The following is a 20,222-nucleotide window of genomic DNA, read 5'->3' on the forward strand; positions in this document are numbered from 1 at the left end:
CTGTTCCTGGGACTGCTTGGGCAAATCCTCCTATGTAAAGCCGCCTGGTTGACAGCGCTGGGCCTTTACATGACACTTAAGTATTCTACCTGTCACTTAGACAGTGTTAGTTTAGAAAGAGTGCATTTAGTCAGGGTTTTCTAGTACAATTACCCTGTGATATACATCCAGTTCTTACTGTGCAGTGTTATATCTATTGACTACACAGCTATATAAGCTGGTCCAGTGCAGTATTATTGTTAGTAATAACCTCTGCATTGTACAACTGTGACTATATGTGTGTGCATTAGCTTGCTGAGTAGTTTCCATTCGTGTCTCTCACTCAACTTGCTATCCCTATATTCTATAACCTGAGGGGGCTTGGTGCGTCAGGTTTTATAATAATATAGGATATTCACAAGATATACTCTGATACGTATTTTTCTCTGTGATTTTAGTCACCATATCTCTCCTATATCTCTGTTTGTGCTGACTACACTGCGCAGGGGTTTGGGTAAGAGGTATTGTGCTGCTGCCAATTGTACTGTGTTACCTGATATTGCCAGTTATATCATGTCTGCTTCTGAAGGTAACGGTTCTGGGGCTGAACACACTCCCGGTGTTCCTGAAGCCACAGATCCATATGAGGAGAATATAGCAGCTGTGGGCTCTGGTTCTGGGGGCTCCTTGCCCCCCCAGTGGGACTGTGGCAACGGAGGTCCATAATGACCCACCGTGGGCTACTTTTTCCACGCTTCTATATATGCTAGTTAATAAACTAACACCCCCTATGGGACCCCCAATGCCGGTGCAACCATATGTGTTCCCTGCAGCTAATCCGCCGTGGGCGGACGATTTATCTGCTCAATTGAAGAAGTTGAACCAGTCCCTGACTACTAAAAAGTCTGACCCTCGCTCGCCTAAGTCCAAGGGGTCCTTTAAGCGAGCTCTTATCTCCTCCCAATCCACTGCTGTCACTGACACCTCGTCTGATGAAGATGGCACTTACACTGACCCCACAGATTCTGACTCAGATACTGCTGATGGGGAGGGTAGTTCACATGTGGATGTTCCTGATCTTTTGGAGGCTATTAAATTAATTTTTCAGATTACGGATGATCCCGAGCCATCCGTCCCTCCTAAGAAACCAGATAGGTTCAAGCGTCAGAAGGTGGTTAAACAAGTTTTACCTCACTCTGATCTCCTAGTGGATATACGTCAGGAACCCTGGGGAAACCCGGGTAAGAAGTTTGCGCCTCAAAAGAAGATGCTGGCTCGCTATCCCCTCACGCCAGAGCTGTCTAAAAATTGGGAAACGCCTCCTCCAGTAGACTCACATGTGGCTAGGATGGTGGTTTCCTCAGCTCTACCTGTCACTACCGTCACATCTCTAAAAGAGCCTACGGATAAACGTGTGGAGGGTTGTTTGAAAGCGATTTACACCCTCACGGGTGCTGCACAAAGGCCCACTATTGCAGCAACATGGGCTGCAGAGGCTATTGAAGCATGGGCCTTGGAGTTAGAAGCTGAAATCTCTTCTGACCATGCTAGACAATGCTTGTCATATATTGTCACAGCTTTTCGCTATATTAAAGAGGCGGCTTCTAATGCCGGTATTCTAGCAGCCAAGGCCTCTACTACATCAGTCCAGGCTCGCCGGATATTGTGGCTGAGATCCTGGTCTGTGGATCTGGACTCTAGAAAAACCCTGGAGGTACTCCCTTTCAAGGCACTTCCCTTTAAATAAGATAGTGGCTGACTTGGCTACTGCCAAAACTGCCTGTCTGCCAAGTACCGCTCCTTCTGTGTCGAAGGCTAAAAGTACTTCCTTTCGCCCCTTTCGTCCTTCAGGTAAAGCAAAAGGTCAGGCGTACAACAAGCACTTCCAAACCTGGTAAGCCAAAACCCAAAAGAGCCTGGGCGGCTCGTCAGCCAGCTTCCAAGACTGATAAGCCTACCGCATGACAGGGCGAGCCTCCCCCTGGGGGATCCCAGGGTGGGGGGCCAGCTTCTAGGGTATACCCAGGAATGGTTGAAGACCACTACAGATGCCTGGGTACGGGAAGTCGTCACTCGAGGTTACGCCATAGCCTTCAAAAACCGAACCCCTCATCGATTTTGCCGGATAGACGTCCCATTGGACCAGACAAAGGCAAACACTCTACATTCGGTGGTACAGACCCTCCTGGATACAGGAGTCGTAGTACAGGTGCCTCTTGCGCAGAGGGGCCGGGGGTACTATTCTCCGCTGTTTCTAGTCCCGAAACCGAATGGGTCCTCCTGGCCCATTCTCAACCTCAAGGCATTGAACAGGTTTGTGAAGATTTCCAAGTTCCGTATGGAAACCCTTCGCTCTATAGTTCTGGCCTTTGAACCTGGGGACTACATGGTCTCCCTGGACATACAGGATGCTTACCTGCATATTCCTATAGCAGCGTCACATCAGCAATACCTGAGGTTTGCGATTGGCAAACTCCATTACCAGTTTCGGGTGTTACCTTTTGGTTTAACTATGGCTTCGCGAGTCTTCACCAAAGTTATGGCAGTGATGACGGTGGTACTCCGCCGTCAAGGGGTCAGGATACTGCCGTATCTGGACGACTTGTTAATCCTGGCAAATTTGCCAGAACTTATCCTACATCATCTGGATATGACTCCAGTTTCTACAAGCCCACGGGTGGCTCATCAACTGGAAGAAATCCTCCCTGGTCCCTGCTCAGAGCATGGTGCACCTGGGAGCGCTATTGGACACTCACAACCAGAGGTTGTTCTTGTGTCAGGAGAAAGTCCTGAAGCTTCAGGACAGGATTCGTTGCTTCCTTTCTCGTCCGCAAGTGTCGATACATTCGGCGATGCAGGTGCTGGGCCTCATGGTATCAGCATTCGACATTGTGGAGTATGCTCAATTCCATTCTCGCCCCCCCAGAAGCTGATTCTAGCCAAGTGGGATGGCCTGCCTCACCGGATCAGGTCACACATGATCTCATTGACTCCGGACTCATTGACTCCGTCTGTCGCTGCTCTGGTGGCTCCAGGACCGACAATTGTGCAGGGGCCATCCATTCTGGATATCCAACTGGGTCCTGTTGATGACAGATGCCAGTCTAAGAGGTTGGGGCGCGGTGCTGGAGCAACACTTCCTTCAGGGTCGGTGGACCAAGGAGGAATCTTTCCTCTCGATCAACATTCTGGAATTGCAGGCGGTCTTCAATGCGTTGAATCTGGCCCAGCATTTAATTCAGAACCGTCCTGTTCAAGTTCAGTTGGCAACGCCACCACAGTGGCTTACATAAATCATCAAGGTGGTAATCGAAGCCGCTTGGCAATGAAGGAAGTCTCACGGATTCTTCAATGGGCAGAACGCCATCTACCGGCCATATCGGCGATATTCATTCTGGGAGTCCTGAATTGGGAAGCGGACTTTCTCAGTCGTCAGGACGTACATGCCGACGAGTGGGGCCTCCATCCAGAAGTGTTTCAACTCCTAGTGGAAAAGTGGGGTCTTCCAGACGTGGATCTGATGGCGTCTCGACACAATCACAAGGTTCCGGTCTTTGGAGCAAGGACAAGGGATCCTCAAGCAGCATTCGTGGATGCGCTGGCGGTGCTGTGGAGGTTTCGGCTGCCGTACGTGTTCCCTCCCGTGTCACTCCTGCCCAGGGTAATTCGGAAGTTCTAGCAACAAAAAGGAAATCTGCTTCTCATAGCTCCAGCGTGGCCCAGACGGCACTGGTTCTCAGACCTGCAAGGCCTATCATCAGAGCGTCCAATTCTACTTCCACAAAGCCCAGACCTCCTCGTTCAGGGCCCCTGTGTCTACCAGGACCTAGCCTGGCTGTCTTTGATGGTGTGGCTCTTGAAGCTTCCGTCTTAAGGGCTAATGGGTTTTCTGAGGCGGTCATTCAAACTATGTTGCGGGCCCGGAAACCGGCTTCTGCTCGGATTTACTATAGGGTCTGGCATTCTTACTTTGTTTGGTGCGCATCTAACGATTATGACGCTTCCAAGTTTAGTATAGCCAAGTTGTTGGCTTTTCTTCAGCAGGGCCTGGAATTAGGCCTGCGTCTGGCCTCCCTCAAGGTTCAAATATCTGCCTTGTCGGTGTGGTTTCAGAGAAAAATTGCGACCTTACCTGATGTGCATACCTTTACTCAGGGTGTGTTGCAAATCCAACCTCCCTATGTCCCGCCTGTGGCTCCTTGGGACTTGTCGGTGGTTTTTGGAGGCGCTACAAGAGTCTTCGTTTGAACATATCTGATATTTCACCGTGACCGGGCGGTTCTTAGGACTCGTCCCGGATATTTACCTAAGGTGGTTTCTTCGTTCCACCTTAACCAGGAGATTGTGGTTCCGGCACTTGTTTCTCCTGATCTGTCTCCCAAAGAGCGGTCTTTGGATGTGGTACGGGCTCTCCGTATCTATGTGAAGAGAACTGCTTCAATTAGGAAATCTGATTCTCTCTTTGTGCTGTTTGGATTTCACAAACGGGGCTGGCCTGCTCACAAGCAAACTTTGGCCAGATGGATTAGAATGGTGATTGCACAAGCTTATGTGAAGGGCTGGTCTCTCAGCTCCTGCTCACATTACGGCCCATTCTACTCGGTCTGTTGGACGATCTTGGGCGGCCCGCCGTGGTGCGACCCTTGAACAATTGTGCAAGGCGGCTACGTGGTCCTCCGTGAACACGTTCATAAGGTTCTATGCCTTCGATATTGCCGCTTCCCAGGATGCTTCCTTTGGACGCCAGGCTCTTGTGCCCGCTACAGTGCGTCCCCTCCCATAAGGAACTGCTTTAGGACATCCACTATGTCTTTTCTTGTGGAGCCCCGCAGCAGAAAACGAGTTTTATGTTAAGAATTTACCTTTGTTAAAACTCTTTCTGCGAGGTACACTGGGCTCCACAAGGCACCCACCCTGACGCACTTAGCTTCTTTGGGTTGGTATGGTATTAGCCGCTGACACTTCTCCTGTCGTGAGAGTGTGGTGTATGTGGCTACTAACCGTTTTCGTCTCTACTGCATTGGGCTGGTTAACTAAAAACTGAGCTCCTGTGCAGGGAGGCGGGGTTACAGAGGAGGCGGTGCTATGCATTCTGGGAACAGTCAAAGCTTTTCAGCCTGTTGGTGCCTCAGATCAAGATCCTACTCTACACCCCTATGCAGTGGCGTAACTAGAAATTTTTCTCCCCCAAGCCAAAAAATTCTTCGGCGCCCCCCCCCCCCCCATACCCCCATAATTGGCACTAGTAAAGGGACAAATATGCGCGCGCCTTTCACTGCGCGCTGCCAAAAAGGGTGTGTAGCTTTGTTGAATTGGGCGTGGCTTTGTGTAAAGGGGCGTGGCATTGCAGGAAAAGACTACCTTATACCCCAGTTTTGCAACCTGCACGCCCAGACGTTAGCCACCACAGGAAAGAAAAATAATCCTGATTCATGCCCCTTACATTATTTGTCATTTTTCCTCCTTATAGTAATGCCCAGTATACATTAATCCACATACTGCAATGGCCTTAGCCATTATGCCACACACAATAATGCACATGACACAATATGCACACACTGTAATGCCCCCGACACATTATGCAGCACACCGTAATGCCTGTGACACATTATGACAGGAATCGCAATGCCCGTTATACATTATGCTACACACTGCAATGCCCCTGATACATTATAGCACATACAATGTCTGTGCAGTGGCGCACCCATGGGGGGTTTCCGAGTACCCAGAAACCCCCCTCCACTAAAAAAAAAAAAAACTTTTTTTTTTTTTTTTTTTTTAGCTGCATGAGTATTATTAATGACTGTCTAGCGTCCTCTGCAGCCCGCTGTCTTCATAGTACATATATATCCATGTGCCTACATATATACACATGTACATACATACATACATACATACATACATACAAACACACACACATATGATAGATATATATATACATGTGTATATATTCACCCAGACGTCCGGCACTCTTAGTGGGATATAACTTTACTTGCTGCGGTGCCATCCGTGAGCTTGCTTGCTCCACATAGATAGGGTTGAAATCGGCGTCACTCAGCAGACTGTTGATATGTTTTAAAAGATGCCTTTATTCACACCTACGTTTCGGGCATACACCCGTCGTCAGGGCAGGTCTCACACACATTGAATACAACAATTACAAATATATACACCACTAACAATACAGAATTAAAACAGGAGTGCACTCACCTGCTCGGCGGCGTCCGGCGCCCCCACGTCCACGCGTCAGGATGGACGTCGCTGGACACTGACGTCACCAGGCGCCTCCGACCAGGCCGGCCCCTGGATATTCGGTTGCTATAACAAACTCATATGTTAAAAACGGATCACTGTTTAGGCATGATATCACCTAACTGTCACATATTGCACTATCCCTGAGAGTCTGAACATATGTCCACCATGCGCAAATAGATAATCATATGCTTCTTAATAACTTGACAATATAACAAACACATATCAGTCCTAACTTTAACCATGATACATCTATATCTGCTTGATGTGCTTAATGCATGGTAAGTGAATTGGAAACCAAGGCCAACCTAAAGATAGCATTGCAGGCCCATTGTTTCATTCAGACCTCTAGGTGCTAGGGTGTCCAGTGTAAATATCCACTTGCTCTCACGCTTCAATAACATTTTAGCCCTATCACCCCCTCTCCTAGGGATCGGTATGTTATCTATTATAATAGTTCTTAACGAGGCTATACTGTGTCTGGCCTTCAAAAAATGTTGCGCGACAGGTTGATCGCTCCGACCTGATTCCAAGGCTTGCCTAATGGACATCCTATGCATGGCCATCCGCTCTCGGAACTGGCGCTGGGTTTTACCCACACAGGATAGTCCACACGGGCAAGTCAGCATGTAAACCACATATGTTGTGGTACATGTTACGGGAAACCTGATCTGAAATTTTTTTCCAGTGTGAGGATGGTTAAATGAATTGTTAGCCGTCATAGAGCTGCATGTTGTGCATGTGTATATATATATGTGTACTGTATGTGTGTGTGTGTATATATATATATATATATATATATGTGTGTGTGTGTGTGTGTGTGTGTGTGTGTGTTTAATATGCTATGTATATGGGTTCACTACGATCTCCCGGCGGCCGGCCTCCCGGCGACCAGCATACCGGCGCCGGGAGGCCGGCCGCCGGCTTACCAACAGTGTGGCGAGCGCAAATGAGCCCCTTGCGGGCTCGCTGCGCGTGCCACACTATTCTATTCTCCCTCCAGGGCGGTCGTGGACCCCCACGAGGTAGAATAAGTGTCGGTATGCCGGCGGTCAGGCTCCCGGCGCCGGTATGCTGGTCGCCGGGAGCCCGACCGCCGGCATACTGAAGACCACCCGTGTATATGTATGTGTGTGTGCATGTATGTATGTATGTATGTATATATATATATATATATATATATGTGTGTGTGTGTGTAGATATATGTATGTATATATATATGTGTAGATATATATATGTGTAGATATATATATATATATATACACACACACAGACACACTAGTTTTACGGACCCAGCATATACTGGGTCACCTCAGTCCCCACCCCCGTGATTGGCTCCGCCCAGTTATGGAAACCCCCCCATGCAAATCCTGCGTTTGCCACTGCTGTGACACAGTATGACACACCCCACAATGATCCTGAGGCATTATGCCACATACCACAATGCCCGTGATATAGTATACAACACACCGTAATGCCTGACACATTATGACACACACCGCAATGTCCGTGATACATTATGCCACACACCGTAATGCCCATTACACATTAAGTTCTACAGTAAGGCTTCTAATTACTTTTAAATTACCTGCTCGTTGCCAGGGGTTTCATGCTCTTGGTTCCATGCACAGTGCCAGGGGTTTTCATGCTCAGGGTGTCATGCTCGTTGCCAGGGGTTTCATGCACTGGGTGTCATGCTCGTTGCCAGCGGTTTCATGCTCTTGGTTCCATGCACGGTGCCAGGGGTTTTCATGCTCAGGGTGTCATGCTCGTTGCCAGCGGTTTCATGCACTGGGTGTCATGCTCGTTGCCAGGGGTTTCATGCACTGGGTGTCATGCTCGTTGCCAGGGGTTTCATGCACTGGGTGTCATGCTCGTTGCTAGGGGGTAGTGCTTGTTGCTAGGGCCGTGCTCCCAGTGCCACATATGCCCCCAGTGCCAGATATTCCCCCACAGTGCCAGGTATATGCCCCCAGTGCCAGATATTCCCCCACAGTGCCAGGTACATGCCCCCAGTGCCAAATATACCCCCCCCGTGCCACATATGCCCCCTCAGTGCCTGCTCCCCCCAGTGCCAAATATTCCCCCACAGTGCCACATATGCCCCCTCAGTACCTGCTCCCCCCAGTGCCAGATATTCCCCCACAGTGCCAGGTACATGCCCCCAGTGCCAGATATTCCCCCACAGTGCCACATATGCCCCCTCAGTGCCTGCTCCCCCCAGTGCCAAATATTCCCCCACAGTGCCAGGCATATGCCCCCAGTGCCAGATATTCCCTCACAGTGCCAGGTATATGCCCCCAGTGCCAGATATTCCCCCACAGTGCCAGGTATATGCCCCCAGTGCCAGATAATCCCCCACAGTGCCAGGTATATGCCCCCAGTGCCAGATATTACCCCACAGTGCCAGGTATATGCACCCAGTGCCAGATATTCCCCCACAGTGCCAGGTATATGCCCCCAGTGCCAGATATTCCCCCACAGTGCCTGCTCCCTCCTTTGTGTTGGAGGGACACGGAGCGCACAGCGCGCGCCTCTCCCGTGTCCCTCCTGGCTCTCCGGCCGGTCTAATAAAGGAAGTGCACTTCCTTTATTAGACCGGCCGGAGAGCCAGGGAGGGACACTGTGCGCTCCGTGTCCCTTCTTACAGCAGCGGAGGGAAGGAGTCCGCATGTCAATCTGTGCAAAGTCAGTGGCGCCCCTCGCCCCCAAGCCACAGCGAGGACTGCGGGGGCAGTAGTTACGCCACTGCCCCTGTGTCTTACCTTGTGGAGCCCAGTGTACCTCACAGAAAGAGTTTTAACAAAGGTAAGTTCTTACCATAAAACTCGTTTTTCTCTGTAGAACTACAAGTCTCAGTAGGTAGCACCTCACATTACTGGCAGCTATAGGTGTGCCGTCTAAGGCCCCTCCCTTGCTACCAGGGTAAAAATCCCGGGATTTTTTACTTGTAGACGTTTCCACTGACAAAAATCCCGGGTTTGTGTGTGTTCATGTGCTAAAAACGTGATTTTTATCTTAGTAGAAAAGGGGTATTAGGCGCTCTCTACATGCAAATCAGTACAGCAGCAACTTAGTGCTGCAGTGTAATCACATAAGTTAGCAATTGTCAGTTATACAATATTGCTGAAAATAAATCTAAACCTAAAATACGGTAATTACAAAATAACACCTAAAAATAGTGATGTGCGACTTGGGAATGTCTGATTGTACTCTTATAAATATCTATTCTTGCAATAGTTAAAAACATATTGCCTATTTGTGAGAAAGAAAGAGAGAAAAGCACAATTAAAATAATCTCAATTTACTATAAGTGAGTGAGAATACTCACATAATATGCAACAAACAATCTCATGATATTTATATTAAAGAAAGGAAAACTGCTTTCGACAAGACAGAAGTAGATTACAATACAAACCTAGAACAGTACAGTCTTTGGCTAAAATACATATAAGATACCGATGGACCGTAATAATAACAATTTTTGATACACATAATGCAAAAAAAAAAAAGGAGGGGGAAGAGAAAAGGGAAGATATTAAAAGGAACTGAGGAGAGAAAAGTCTCAGATCCATTCTTAATCTATAGTTTTATTGAGACCTTGGGGTATATTTACTAAGGTCCCGATTTTGACCGAGATGCCGTTTTTTCTTCAAAGTGTCATCTCGGTAATTTACTAAGCAAAAATCTCGGCAGTGATGAGGGCATTCGTAATATTTTGGAAGTCCTAGGAAAAAATCACGAATCAATACACCATCGGTCAAATACGCCTGCAATTTGCTAGAAATCGGTCATTTACTAAAAAGTGCAAAACACAAACACTGCCGACAATAGCCAAACACTGCCGTGCTAAAATACAAATCGTGAAAAAGTGCTAAAAAAAAACAGACCTGCTTTTTTATCCCGTGTTTGTATATGCATGCACGGATCCATGAGATCCGTGCATGTTTATCAGTGGGAAGGGGTGGGAAATGTTATAATTTTTCCCAAAAAAATTGCGTGGGGTCCCCCCTCCTTAACCAAACCAGCCTCGGGCTCTTTGAGCCGGCCCTGGTTGCAAAAATATGGGAAAAAAATTGACAGGGGTTCCCCCATATTTAAGCAACCAGCACCGGGCTCTGCGCCTGGTCCTGGTTCCAAAAATACGGGGGACAAAATGCGTAGGGGTCCCCCGTATTTTTGAAACCAGCACCGGGCTCCACTAGCTGGACAGATAATGCCACAGCCGGGGGTCACTTTTATACAGTGCCTTGCGGCCGTGGCATCAAATATCCAACTAGTCACTCCTGGCCGGGGTACCCTGGGGGAGTGGGGACCCCTTCAATCAAGGGGTCCCCCCCCCCAGCCACCCAAGGGCCAGGGGTGAAGCCCGAGGCTGTCCCCCCCATCCAATGGGCTGCGGATGGGGGGCTGATAGCCTTTGTTCAAAGTGAATGATATTGTTTTTAGTAGCAGTACTACAAGTCCCAGCAAGCCTCCTCCGCAAGCTGGTACTTGGAGAACCACAAGTACCAGCATGCGGCGGAAAACCAGGCCCGCTGGTACCTGTAGTACTACTACTAAAAAAATACCCCAATAAAGACAATACACACACACCTTGAAAGTATAACTTTAATACATACATACACACCTCCATATACACATACTTACCTTATGTTCACACGAGGGTCGGTCCTCTTCTCCAGTAGAATCCATGGTGTACCTGTTGAAAAAATCCTACTCACCAAATCCAGTGTAGAGGGCTCCTCGGATAATCCATTTGTAATCCACGTACTTGTAAAAATAAAAAAACGGGACACCCGACCACGAACTGAAAGGGGACCCATGTTTTCACATGGGACCCCTTTCCCCGAATGCCAGAAACCCCCTCTGACTGATGTCTAAGTGGGTTTCTTCAGCCAATCAGGGAGCGCCACGTTTGGCACCCTCCTGATCGGCTGTGTGCTCCTGTACTGTATGACAGGCGGCACACGGCAGTGTTACAATGTAGCGCCTATGCGCTCCATTGTAACCAATGGTGGGAACTTTCAGGTCAGCGGTTGACCGATAGTGACCTCACCGCTGACCTGAAAGTTCCCACCATTGGTTACAATGGAGCGCATAGGCGCTACATTGTAACACTGCCGTGTGCCGCCTGTCATATAGTACAGGAGCACACAGCCGATCAGGAGGGTGCCAAACGTGGCGCTCCCTGATTGGCTGATGGAACCTTCTTGGACTTAAGTCAGAGGGGGTTCCAGGTATCCGGGGAAAGGGGACCCATGTGAAAACATGGGTCCCCTTTCAGTGCGAGGTCGGGTATCCGTTTTTTTATTTTTACAAGTACGTGGATTACAAAAGGATTTACCGAGGAGCCTAAAACACTGGATTATGTGAGTATAATTTTTTCAACAGGTACACCATGGATTCTACTGGAGAAGAGGACCGACCTGCGTGGGAACATAAGGTAAGTATGTGTATATGGAGGTGTGGATGAATATATTAAAGTTATACTTTCAAGGTGTGTGTGTGTTGTCTTTATTGGGGTATTTTTTTAGTAGTAGTACTACAGGTACCAGCGGGCCCATTTTTCCGCCGCATGCTGGTACTTGTGGTTCTCCAAGTACCAGCTTGCGGAGGAGGCTTGCTGGGACTTGTAGTACTGCTACTAAAAACAATATCATTCACTTTGAACAAAGGCTATCAGCCCCCCATCCGCAGCCCATTGGATGGGGGGGACAGCCTCGGGCTTCACCCCTGGCCCTTGGGTGGCTGGGGGGGGGGGACCCCTTGATTGAAGGGGTCCCCACTCCCCCAGGGTACCCCGGCCAGGGGTGACTAGTTGGATATTTGATGCCACGGCCGCAAGGCACTGTATAAAAGTGACCCCCGGCTGTGGCATTATCTGTCCAGCTAGTGGAGCCCGGTGCTGGTTTCAAAAATACGGGGGACCCCTACGCTTTTTGTCCCCCGTATTTTTGGAACCAGGACCAGGCGCAGAGCCCGATGCTGGTTGTTTAAATATGGGGGAACCCCTGTCCATTTTTTCCCCATATTTCTGCAACCAGGATCGGCTCAAAGAGCCCGAGGCTGGTTTGCCTTAGGAGGGGGGACCCCACGCAATATTTTTTTTACATTTAAACATTTTTTTTTTTTTTTTACAAGGTGCACAATGAAGCCCAGCATGGATCTCTCAGATCCGGCCGAGATTCATTGTATTAAAGTCGGCAGTGTTTTACAAGTCACTCACGTAAAACACTGCCAAAAAAAACGAATGACATCGACATCGGAAAACCCGAAAATGCAGAATACGGCAGCTTAGTAAATTAGTCGTAATCAATTCCAAAAGTTGCATATTTACACTTTCGATGTCATTCGTGATTGAACTTTGACCTCAAACGGGAAAATACGAATCTTAGTAAATATACCCCCTTGTGGTTTAAAGGGTTGTAGTCTCAGAATCCAAGCAGCTTCTTGTATGCATAGGGCTCTGAAATGATCTCCCCCTCTGCTGGTGATTGGGACATGATCCAATCCAACCAGCTCGAATCCCACAGGGAATATGTTTCTCCTGTTTTCATAAATCTCAGTTTTAGAGAACGTGTTGTAATACCAACATAATACATTTGGCAAGGACTGAAAACCAGGCTGTGGTCACTGTAGGGGAAGGAACGGAGAGGGGAGGAGAAGGGAGAGAGTGGCTACACCTCCCCTTCCAGCCGGTACGGACTGAGAGCCAGGCTCTGTCACTCTAGGGGGAGGGGCTAAGAGGAGAGGGAAGGAATGCTGTGTTCAGGCAGCGGCTGCTGCACATAATGAGTCAGTGTGGGCCCCTTCTCTGCAGCGGGTCCCAGTGTGATGCACCGGCTGCACCGCCGCTAGATCTGCGTCTGAGTCTCATTTATTTGGAATCTTGCAACATGTTTCACAGCTCAGCCGCTTACTCACTGCCTGCCTACACCATGCCATCTCCCTGAACTGCCTGCCCAACATGGGAGTTTGTGATTAATTTTTTTGTTACCCACATCACAAAACCCATGATGAAATTTCCAGTTACCAGATGAATATTTACCATGCTACTAGGCACTACACAATGTAGACAAAAGTGATTGGACAACCCCCACCCCCTGCGCAAAGGAAATGGTGGCTCCTGCAGCAGACAGGTGTTCGTGAAAGTATAAAATGGGTAGAGGGGCACTAATTACATCATTTGATAGTAAAAAGGTTTGCAGGGAGGAGCTAACCGAGTTTGAAATGGTGATCATCATGGGCTGCCCAATGTCATGTTTCCAGGGCAACCCTTGACTGGTATAAGGAAATTTTGTAACCCGGATGAACTGGACAGCACAGAATCCATATCTTAACCCTATTGAGAACCTCTGGAATGAATTGGAGTGATGGGGTGCGTTCTAGACTGATTCAACCTTCTTCAGTATCGCAGTTGGCCACTGTTCTTACGGCAGAATGGCAAAATATACTGCCTACTGGGCAATTTGCCAAGAAGAGTGTCTGCAGTAATCACTGCACATGGTGGACCTACACAGTACTGACATCAATTATCTATTTGCTGTCAGTGTCCAATCACTTTTGTCTACATAGGGGTATATTCAATAAGAGTCGGATCCATTCCGACATGCATTTGTCGGAATGGATCCGATAACCCCTATTCAAAGAGTGGCCAAATCCAACTGTCGGATTTGTCCGGTGTCTGTGCAGCTGTCAGCAGCTCCCCGTATGTGAAAACACAGGGAGCTGCTGGAGCCACACAACACGCCCAGTGCCGCGCTGCAGGGAGAGAGGTACCTGGCCTGGGGACAGTCGTCAAAGTACCTCTCATCCCCGCTCCCATTAGCCACCGCACCGCTCCTCCTAACCGCCGCACCAATCACCATAGGCCGCCGCTCCGCTCACCTCAATCCGACTTTTGGCCTATCGGATTTGGCCTTGTTTACAACAAAAGCACATGGATCTGTGGCTATTCCGCTGATCCATGTGTTTTCTGACAAGTCGGGAATTCCCGATTTGTCGGGAAAAAACTGCCTCTAATGAATAGGTCAGAACCTCTTCCGACCTATTTCTGTCGGAAGCTGCCGTCTTTTTACGACAAGACGGCAGCTTTCGACACTTACTGAATACCCCCTTAGTGTAGCTCACACAATAGTTACTGAATAGGCATTTTGTAAACAGTACTTTGTTCTTCTTTTATATGTTTCTGAAGCAATATTCTTATGTAAAGTCCTCTGGAATCTGTATGGGTGTATTTGCAAAACTGGCCAAATGGGGTGAAGGACATGCTGTATTGTCAGTCCTGACATGATGTGTGTTCTACATGTAGGGAGGAGGTGACAGCGGGTGTGTGCAATCTCCACATACTTCAGGGAAGGAGGATAGAAACAAGTTTTTTGTTTTTGTTTTCTTTGTGAGATTTGACATGTATTGTGTGTCTATTTAAGTAATATGTATAGTAACACATTTGTATTGAGTTTCTCACTTGTAAACAGAAATATGCCAGAAACTCTGAATACATTGCGTCTGTCTATATTATTTCTGGAGCGCAGGATTTTCTCTACTTCTGTATACCTTAAAAGTATTAGAAATGCGTTGTACCGTAAGCCCTTGTTTATTGTGTGTTTATATAATATTATGACACAAGTCTGCAGTCTATTTTGGGGGTTGTGCTCTTCTGCCTTTTGCTGTGATGCTGCTCCTATGTGTCTTTGAAAGACTGTAAGTATAGCGCAGTGCTGTGATATCACACATCACACCAGGGCTGTAAGTAAGGGCGTGAAAGCGGTGCCTTCACACAGAACATATGCATGAGGTTTGTAGGGTGCCAGGAATGGAACCCTGCAGCCAGTAGCACTACTGCAGAATCAGGCAGCACTCTACTTTCCAGAGGTGGCAGTCCTGTCCCCTAGGTGTAACATCATTTTTAAGGGGCAGGGCCAACACAGGGCACAATGCCACCCTGTTACAATGGCACACTCCCAATCTAATGACACAGAGGAGCATCATGGGACAGGCACCACTCTCTTGCCTGGTGCACATCCCCTTCCCCTCTTGCTCCACCAGTGGCCTATCTATAATGGATGCAGCCATACAGTGGCAAATGCAGGATTTGCATGGGGGGGTGTTCCAGAAATGGGTGGAGCCTAGCACGGGGGTGGAGACTGAGGTGACCCAGTATATGCTGGGTCCGTAAAACTAGTGTGTGTGTGTGTGTGTGTGTGTGTGTGTGTGTGTGTGTGTGTGTGTGTATAATATATATATATATATATATATATATACTGTATGCATATATTCATACACATATATATATTCATACACACACATATATATATATATATATATATATACACACAAGTAGAACACACACAAACACATATATTAGATAGATAGATATATATATATATATATATATATATATATATATATTTGTGGCTAGAAATGAGCGGGTTCGGTTCTCCGAGATCCGAACCCCCCCCCGAACTTCACCCATTTTACACGGTTCCGAGGCAGCCTCGGACCTTCCCGCCTTGCTCGGTTAACCTGAACGCGCCCGAACGTCATCATCCTGCTGTCGGATTCTCGCGAGATTCGTATTCTATATAAAGAGCCGCGCGTCACCGCCATTTTCACTCGTGCATTGGAGATTGAATGGAGAGGACGTGGCTGCATTCTCTCCCTGAAAAGCTCCGTAATCTGTGCTCAGTATGCTGCAAATATCTGTGCTCGGTGTGCTGCAAATATCTGTGCTCAGTATGCTGAAAATATCTACGTTCTCTGCCTGAAAAACGCTCCATATCTGTGCTCAGTGTGCTGCAAATATCTGTGCTCAGTGCGCTTTATTGTGGGGACTGGGGACCACCAGTATATAATTATACTTATAGTAGTACAGTACAGTAGGCCATTGCTGTATCTTGCAGCTCTGTGTCACTGCAAGTATCCATTCCATATCTGTGCAGCATTTTTGTGAGCAGTATATATAGTATTACAGTGCAGCATTTTGGTGACCCAACAGTATATAGTTGTGTACAGTAGGCAATTGCTGTATCTTGCAGCTCTGTCTCACTGCAAGTATCCATTCCATATCTGTGCAGCATTTTTGTGAGCAGTATATATAGTATTACAGTGCAGCATTTTGGTGACCCAACAGTATATAGTGGTGTACTGTAGGCCATTGCTGTATCTTGCAGCTCTGTCTCACTGCAAGTATCCATTCCATATCTGTGCAGCATTTTTGTGAGCAGTATATATAGTATTACAGTGCAGCATTTTGGTGACCCAACAGTATATAGTTGTGTACAGTAGGCCATTGCTGTATCTTGCAGCTCTGTGTCACTGCAAGTATCCATTCCAAATCTGTGCTGCATTTTTGTGAGCAGTATATATAGTATTACAGTGCAGCATTTTGGTGACCCAACAGTATATAGTTGTGTACAGTAGGCAATTGCTGTATCTTGCAGCTCTGAGTCACTGCAAGTATCCATTCCATATCTGTGCAGCATTTTTGTGAGCAGTATATATAGTATTACAGTGCAGCATTTTGGTGACCCAACAGTATATAGTTGTGTACTGTAGGCCATTGCTGTATCTTGCAGCTCTGTCTCACTGCAAGTATCCATTCCATATCTGTGCTGCATTTTTGTGAGCAGTATATATAGTATTACAGTGCAGCATTTTGGTGACCCAACAGTATATAGTTGTGTACAGTAGGCCATTGCTGTATCTTGCAGCTCTGTGTCACTGCAAGTATCCATTCCATATCTGTGCTGCATTTTTGTGAGCAGTATATATAGTATTACAGTGCAGCATTTTGGTGACCCAACAGTATATAGTTGTGTACAGTAGGCCATTGCTGTATCTTGCAGCTCTGTGTCACTGCAAGTATCCATTCCAAATCTGTGCTGCATTTTTGTGAGCAGTATATATAGTATTACAGTGCAGCATTTTGGTGACCCAACAGTATATAGTTGTGTACAGTAGGCCATTGCTGTATCTTGCAGCTCTGTGTCACTGCAAGTATCCATTCCATATCTGTGCTGCATTTTTGTGAGCAGTATATATAGTATTACAGTGCAGCATTTTGGTGACCCAACAGTATATAGTTGTGTACAGTAGGCCATAGCTGTATCTTGCAGCTCTGAGTCACTGCAAGTATCCATTCCATATCTGTGCAGCATTTTTGTGAGCAGTATATATAGTATTACAGTGCAGCATTTTGGTGACCCAACAGTATATAGTTGTGTACTGTAGGCCATTGCTGTATCTTGCAGCTCTGTCTCACTGCAAGTATCCATTCCATATCTGTGCTGCATTTTTGTGAGCAGTATATATAGTATTACAGTGCAGCATTTTGGTGACCCAACAGTATATAGTTGTGTACAGTAGGCCATTGCTGTATCTTGCAGCTCTGTGTCACTGCAAGTATCCATTCCATATCTGTGCAGCATTTTTGTGAGCAGTATATATAGTATTACAGTGCAGCATTTTGGTGACCAACAGTATACATATATAGTACAGTAGGCCATTGCTATTGATAAATTACTGGCATATAATTCCACACATTCAAAAATGGAGAACAAAAATGTGGAGGGTAAAATAGGGAAAGGTCAAGATCCACTTCCACCTCGTGCTGAAGCTGCTGCCACTAGTCATGGCCGAGACGATGAAATGCCATCAACGTCGTCTGCCAAGGCCGATGCCCAATGTCATAGTAGAGAGCATGTAAAATCCAAAAAGTAAAGTTCAGTAAAATGACCCAAAAATCTAAATTAAAAGTTTCTGAGGAGAAGCGTAAACTTGCCAATATGCCATTTACGACACAGAGTGGGAAGGAACGGCTGAGGCCCTGGCCTATGTTCATGGCTAGTGGTTCAGCTTCATATGAGGATGGAAGCACTCATCCTCCCGCTAGAAAACTGAAAAGAGTTAAGATGGCAAACGCACAGCAAAGAACTGTGCGTTCTTCAAAATCACAAATCCCCAAGGAGAGTCCAATTGTGTCGGTTGCGATGCCTGACCTTCCCAACACTGGACGGGAAGAGGTGGCGCCTTCCACCATTTGCACGCCCCCTGCAAGTGCTGGAAGGAGCACTCACAGTCCAGTTCCTGATAGTCAAATTGAAGATGTCACTGTGGATGTACACCAGGATGAGGATATGGGTGTTGCTGGCGCTGAGGAGGAAATTGACGAGGAGGATTCTGATGGTGAGGTGGTTTGTTTAAGTCAGGCACCCGGGGAGACACCTGTTGTCCGTGGGATGAATATGGCCTGACAATGCCGTTTTATATGCAGGAATGAAAGCTATACCTTAAACACACCTTAATACATTTTACCATGGAGCCGCTGCGGCCGCTATACTTAATACACACTCTACGTACTTTGTACGCTATTAGCGTACAAAGTCCCGTGCTGTGTACGGACTTAGCGTACAAACGCTGCGCTGACGGTACAAAGTACTCACAGTGCGTACACACCCAATGAATACACTTTAAACCTTATGCAGCAATGCAGTGTGATGCTATTACACTTTAAACCTTATGCAGCAATGCAGTGTGATGCTATTACACTTTAAACCTTATGCAGCAATGCAGTGTGATGCTATTACACTTTAAACCTTATGCAGCAATGCAGTGTGATGCTATTACACTTTAAACCTTAGCAGGGAAAGAAATACACGACACCAATCTGTAGTTAACTGGGTTCCGACACCACAGCGTATTATTGCTGAAAGGGGGTTACAATACAAACAATACAATACAATATAACAGAGTAAATGGCTACAGTCAATGGTACATACGTGAGTGGACAAGCTTGCGCAACCCGGCCGGTCCTCGGTCATCTGATAGATAACTTGGTGAGTCTTGTGTCTGACCAGGCCTGCTGCAGGCTCTCTTTATTCACTTCATCCAAAACATAACACATTGGATACTGTAGTCTCTTTGTCCATTGGACACAGGGATGGTCATTTACAGTACAGGAGAGATCATAGGTTTGTTTGAATAGGTGGGCGATGTCTATTTTCACTGCTCTTGTGGGTGGTCTCCTCTGGATTCCCGCCGCATACATAATGTACAGTAAATACAGTTTATATCTATATTCTGCTCCTGCACATAACTATCCGCAGGAACATGCGACCTTCCTCAAACCAACACCGGAATGTTTCCCTTAAAATACCCTACAGCTGGATACCAAACACCACCTTGTAACCTTGTTCTGTCCCCTCCTAGCCTGTAAAGGTGAATCCCTTTGTTCTGTTACCATTTAAACTGACGTTAATTTCTGATGTGGTGCAAGGAGACTATGTGTACATTGTGCACTATTTGGATTAAATATGTAATGTATTTTGATAGCCTTCCATGCGTTCACAAACTCTACCGTAAATACTCGTACCACGCGCTAATGCGCAAGACCGCCGGAGTGACCATACGCAAATTGCGAATATACGCACGCACAGCAGAGCAAGTACGCGCATGGAGGCCATCTGTGTGTAGTTTGTACATGATGTGTGTACTGCAATATTTTTCGACTTTGACAGTCCACCCTTTGGCAGTCACCAATAACTGCCACTATCTAATCAATAAAAACAGAAAAATATCTACACAATATCTACAGAAGCTTGGAGTTGTCAGAGGAGAGTTGTAGGTGGGAAATGTATGACCTAGTGGGATAGTAAAAGTATGTATGTATGAATCCATGTCTGAGGGGCATGTATCATCGTGCCGTATATGTTCTACATAAGCTTTGAGGTATTGCGAAGTATACATTAAATCCTTCTCATCCCGTATTAAGGGTCTGTAAATGGGCCAACAAACACTACCGAGCTCTTTTCGGCTTCTTGTTCCAACAAATGGGGTGCACATTTAGTTGATGATACATGGAGGGGGAAACATAAGTGAGTGCTAGTATATGTGGATATCACCTGTCGACTATGTGTGCTATTAACTGAAGGTTGCAGAGATGAAGATAAGACATATAAATAAAATACATTCACATAAACATTTTGTGT

At 46.9% G+C, this 20,222-nt stretch overlaps 1 protein-coding gene across 1 annotated transcript in view; it reads left to right on the forward strand.

The window, feature by feature from the left end:
• Positions 1-20,222, forward strand: part of LOC135055670 (transmembrane ascorbate-dependent reductase CYB561) — a 424,857-nt gene that overhangs the window by 277,026 nt on the left and 127,609 nt on the right. The window lies entirely within an intron of this gene.

Source organism: Pseudophryne corroboree, chromosome 3 (assembly GCF_028390025.1).
Source record: "Pseudophryne corroboree isolate aPseCor3 chromosome 3, aPseCor3.hap2, whole genome shotgun sequence".
Taxonomy (NCBI): Eukaryota; Metazoa; Chordata; class Amphibia; order Anura; family Myobatrachidae; genus Pseudophryne; species Pseudophryne corroboree.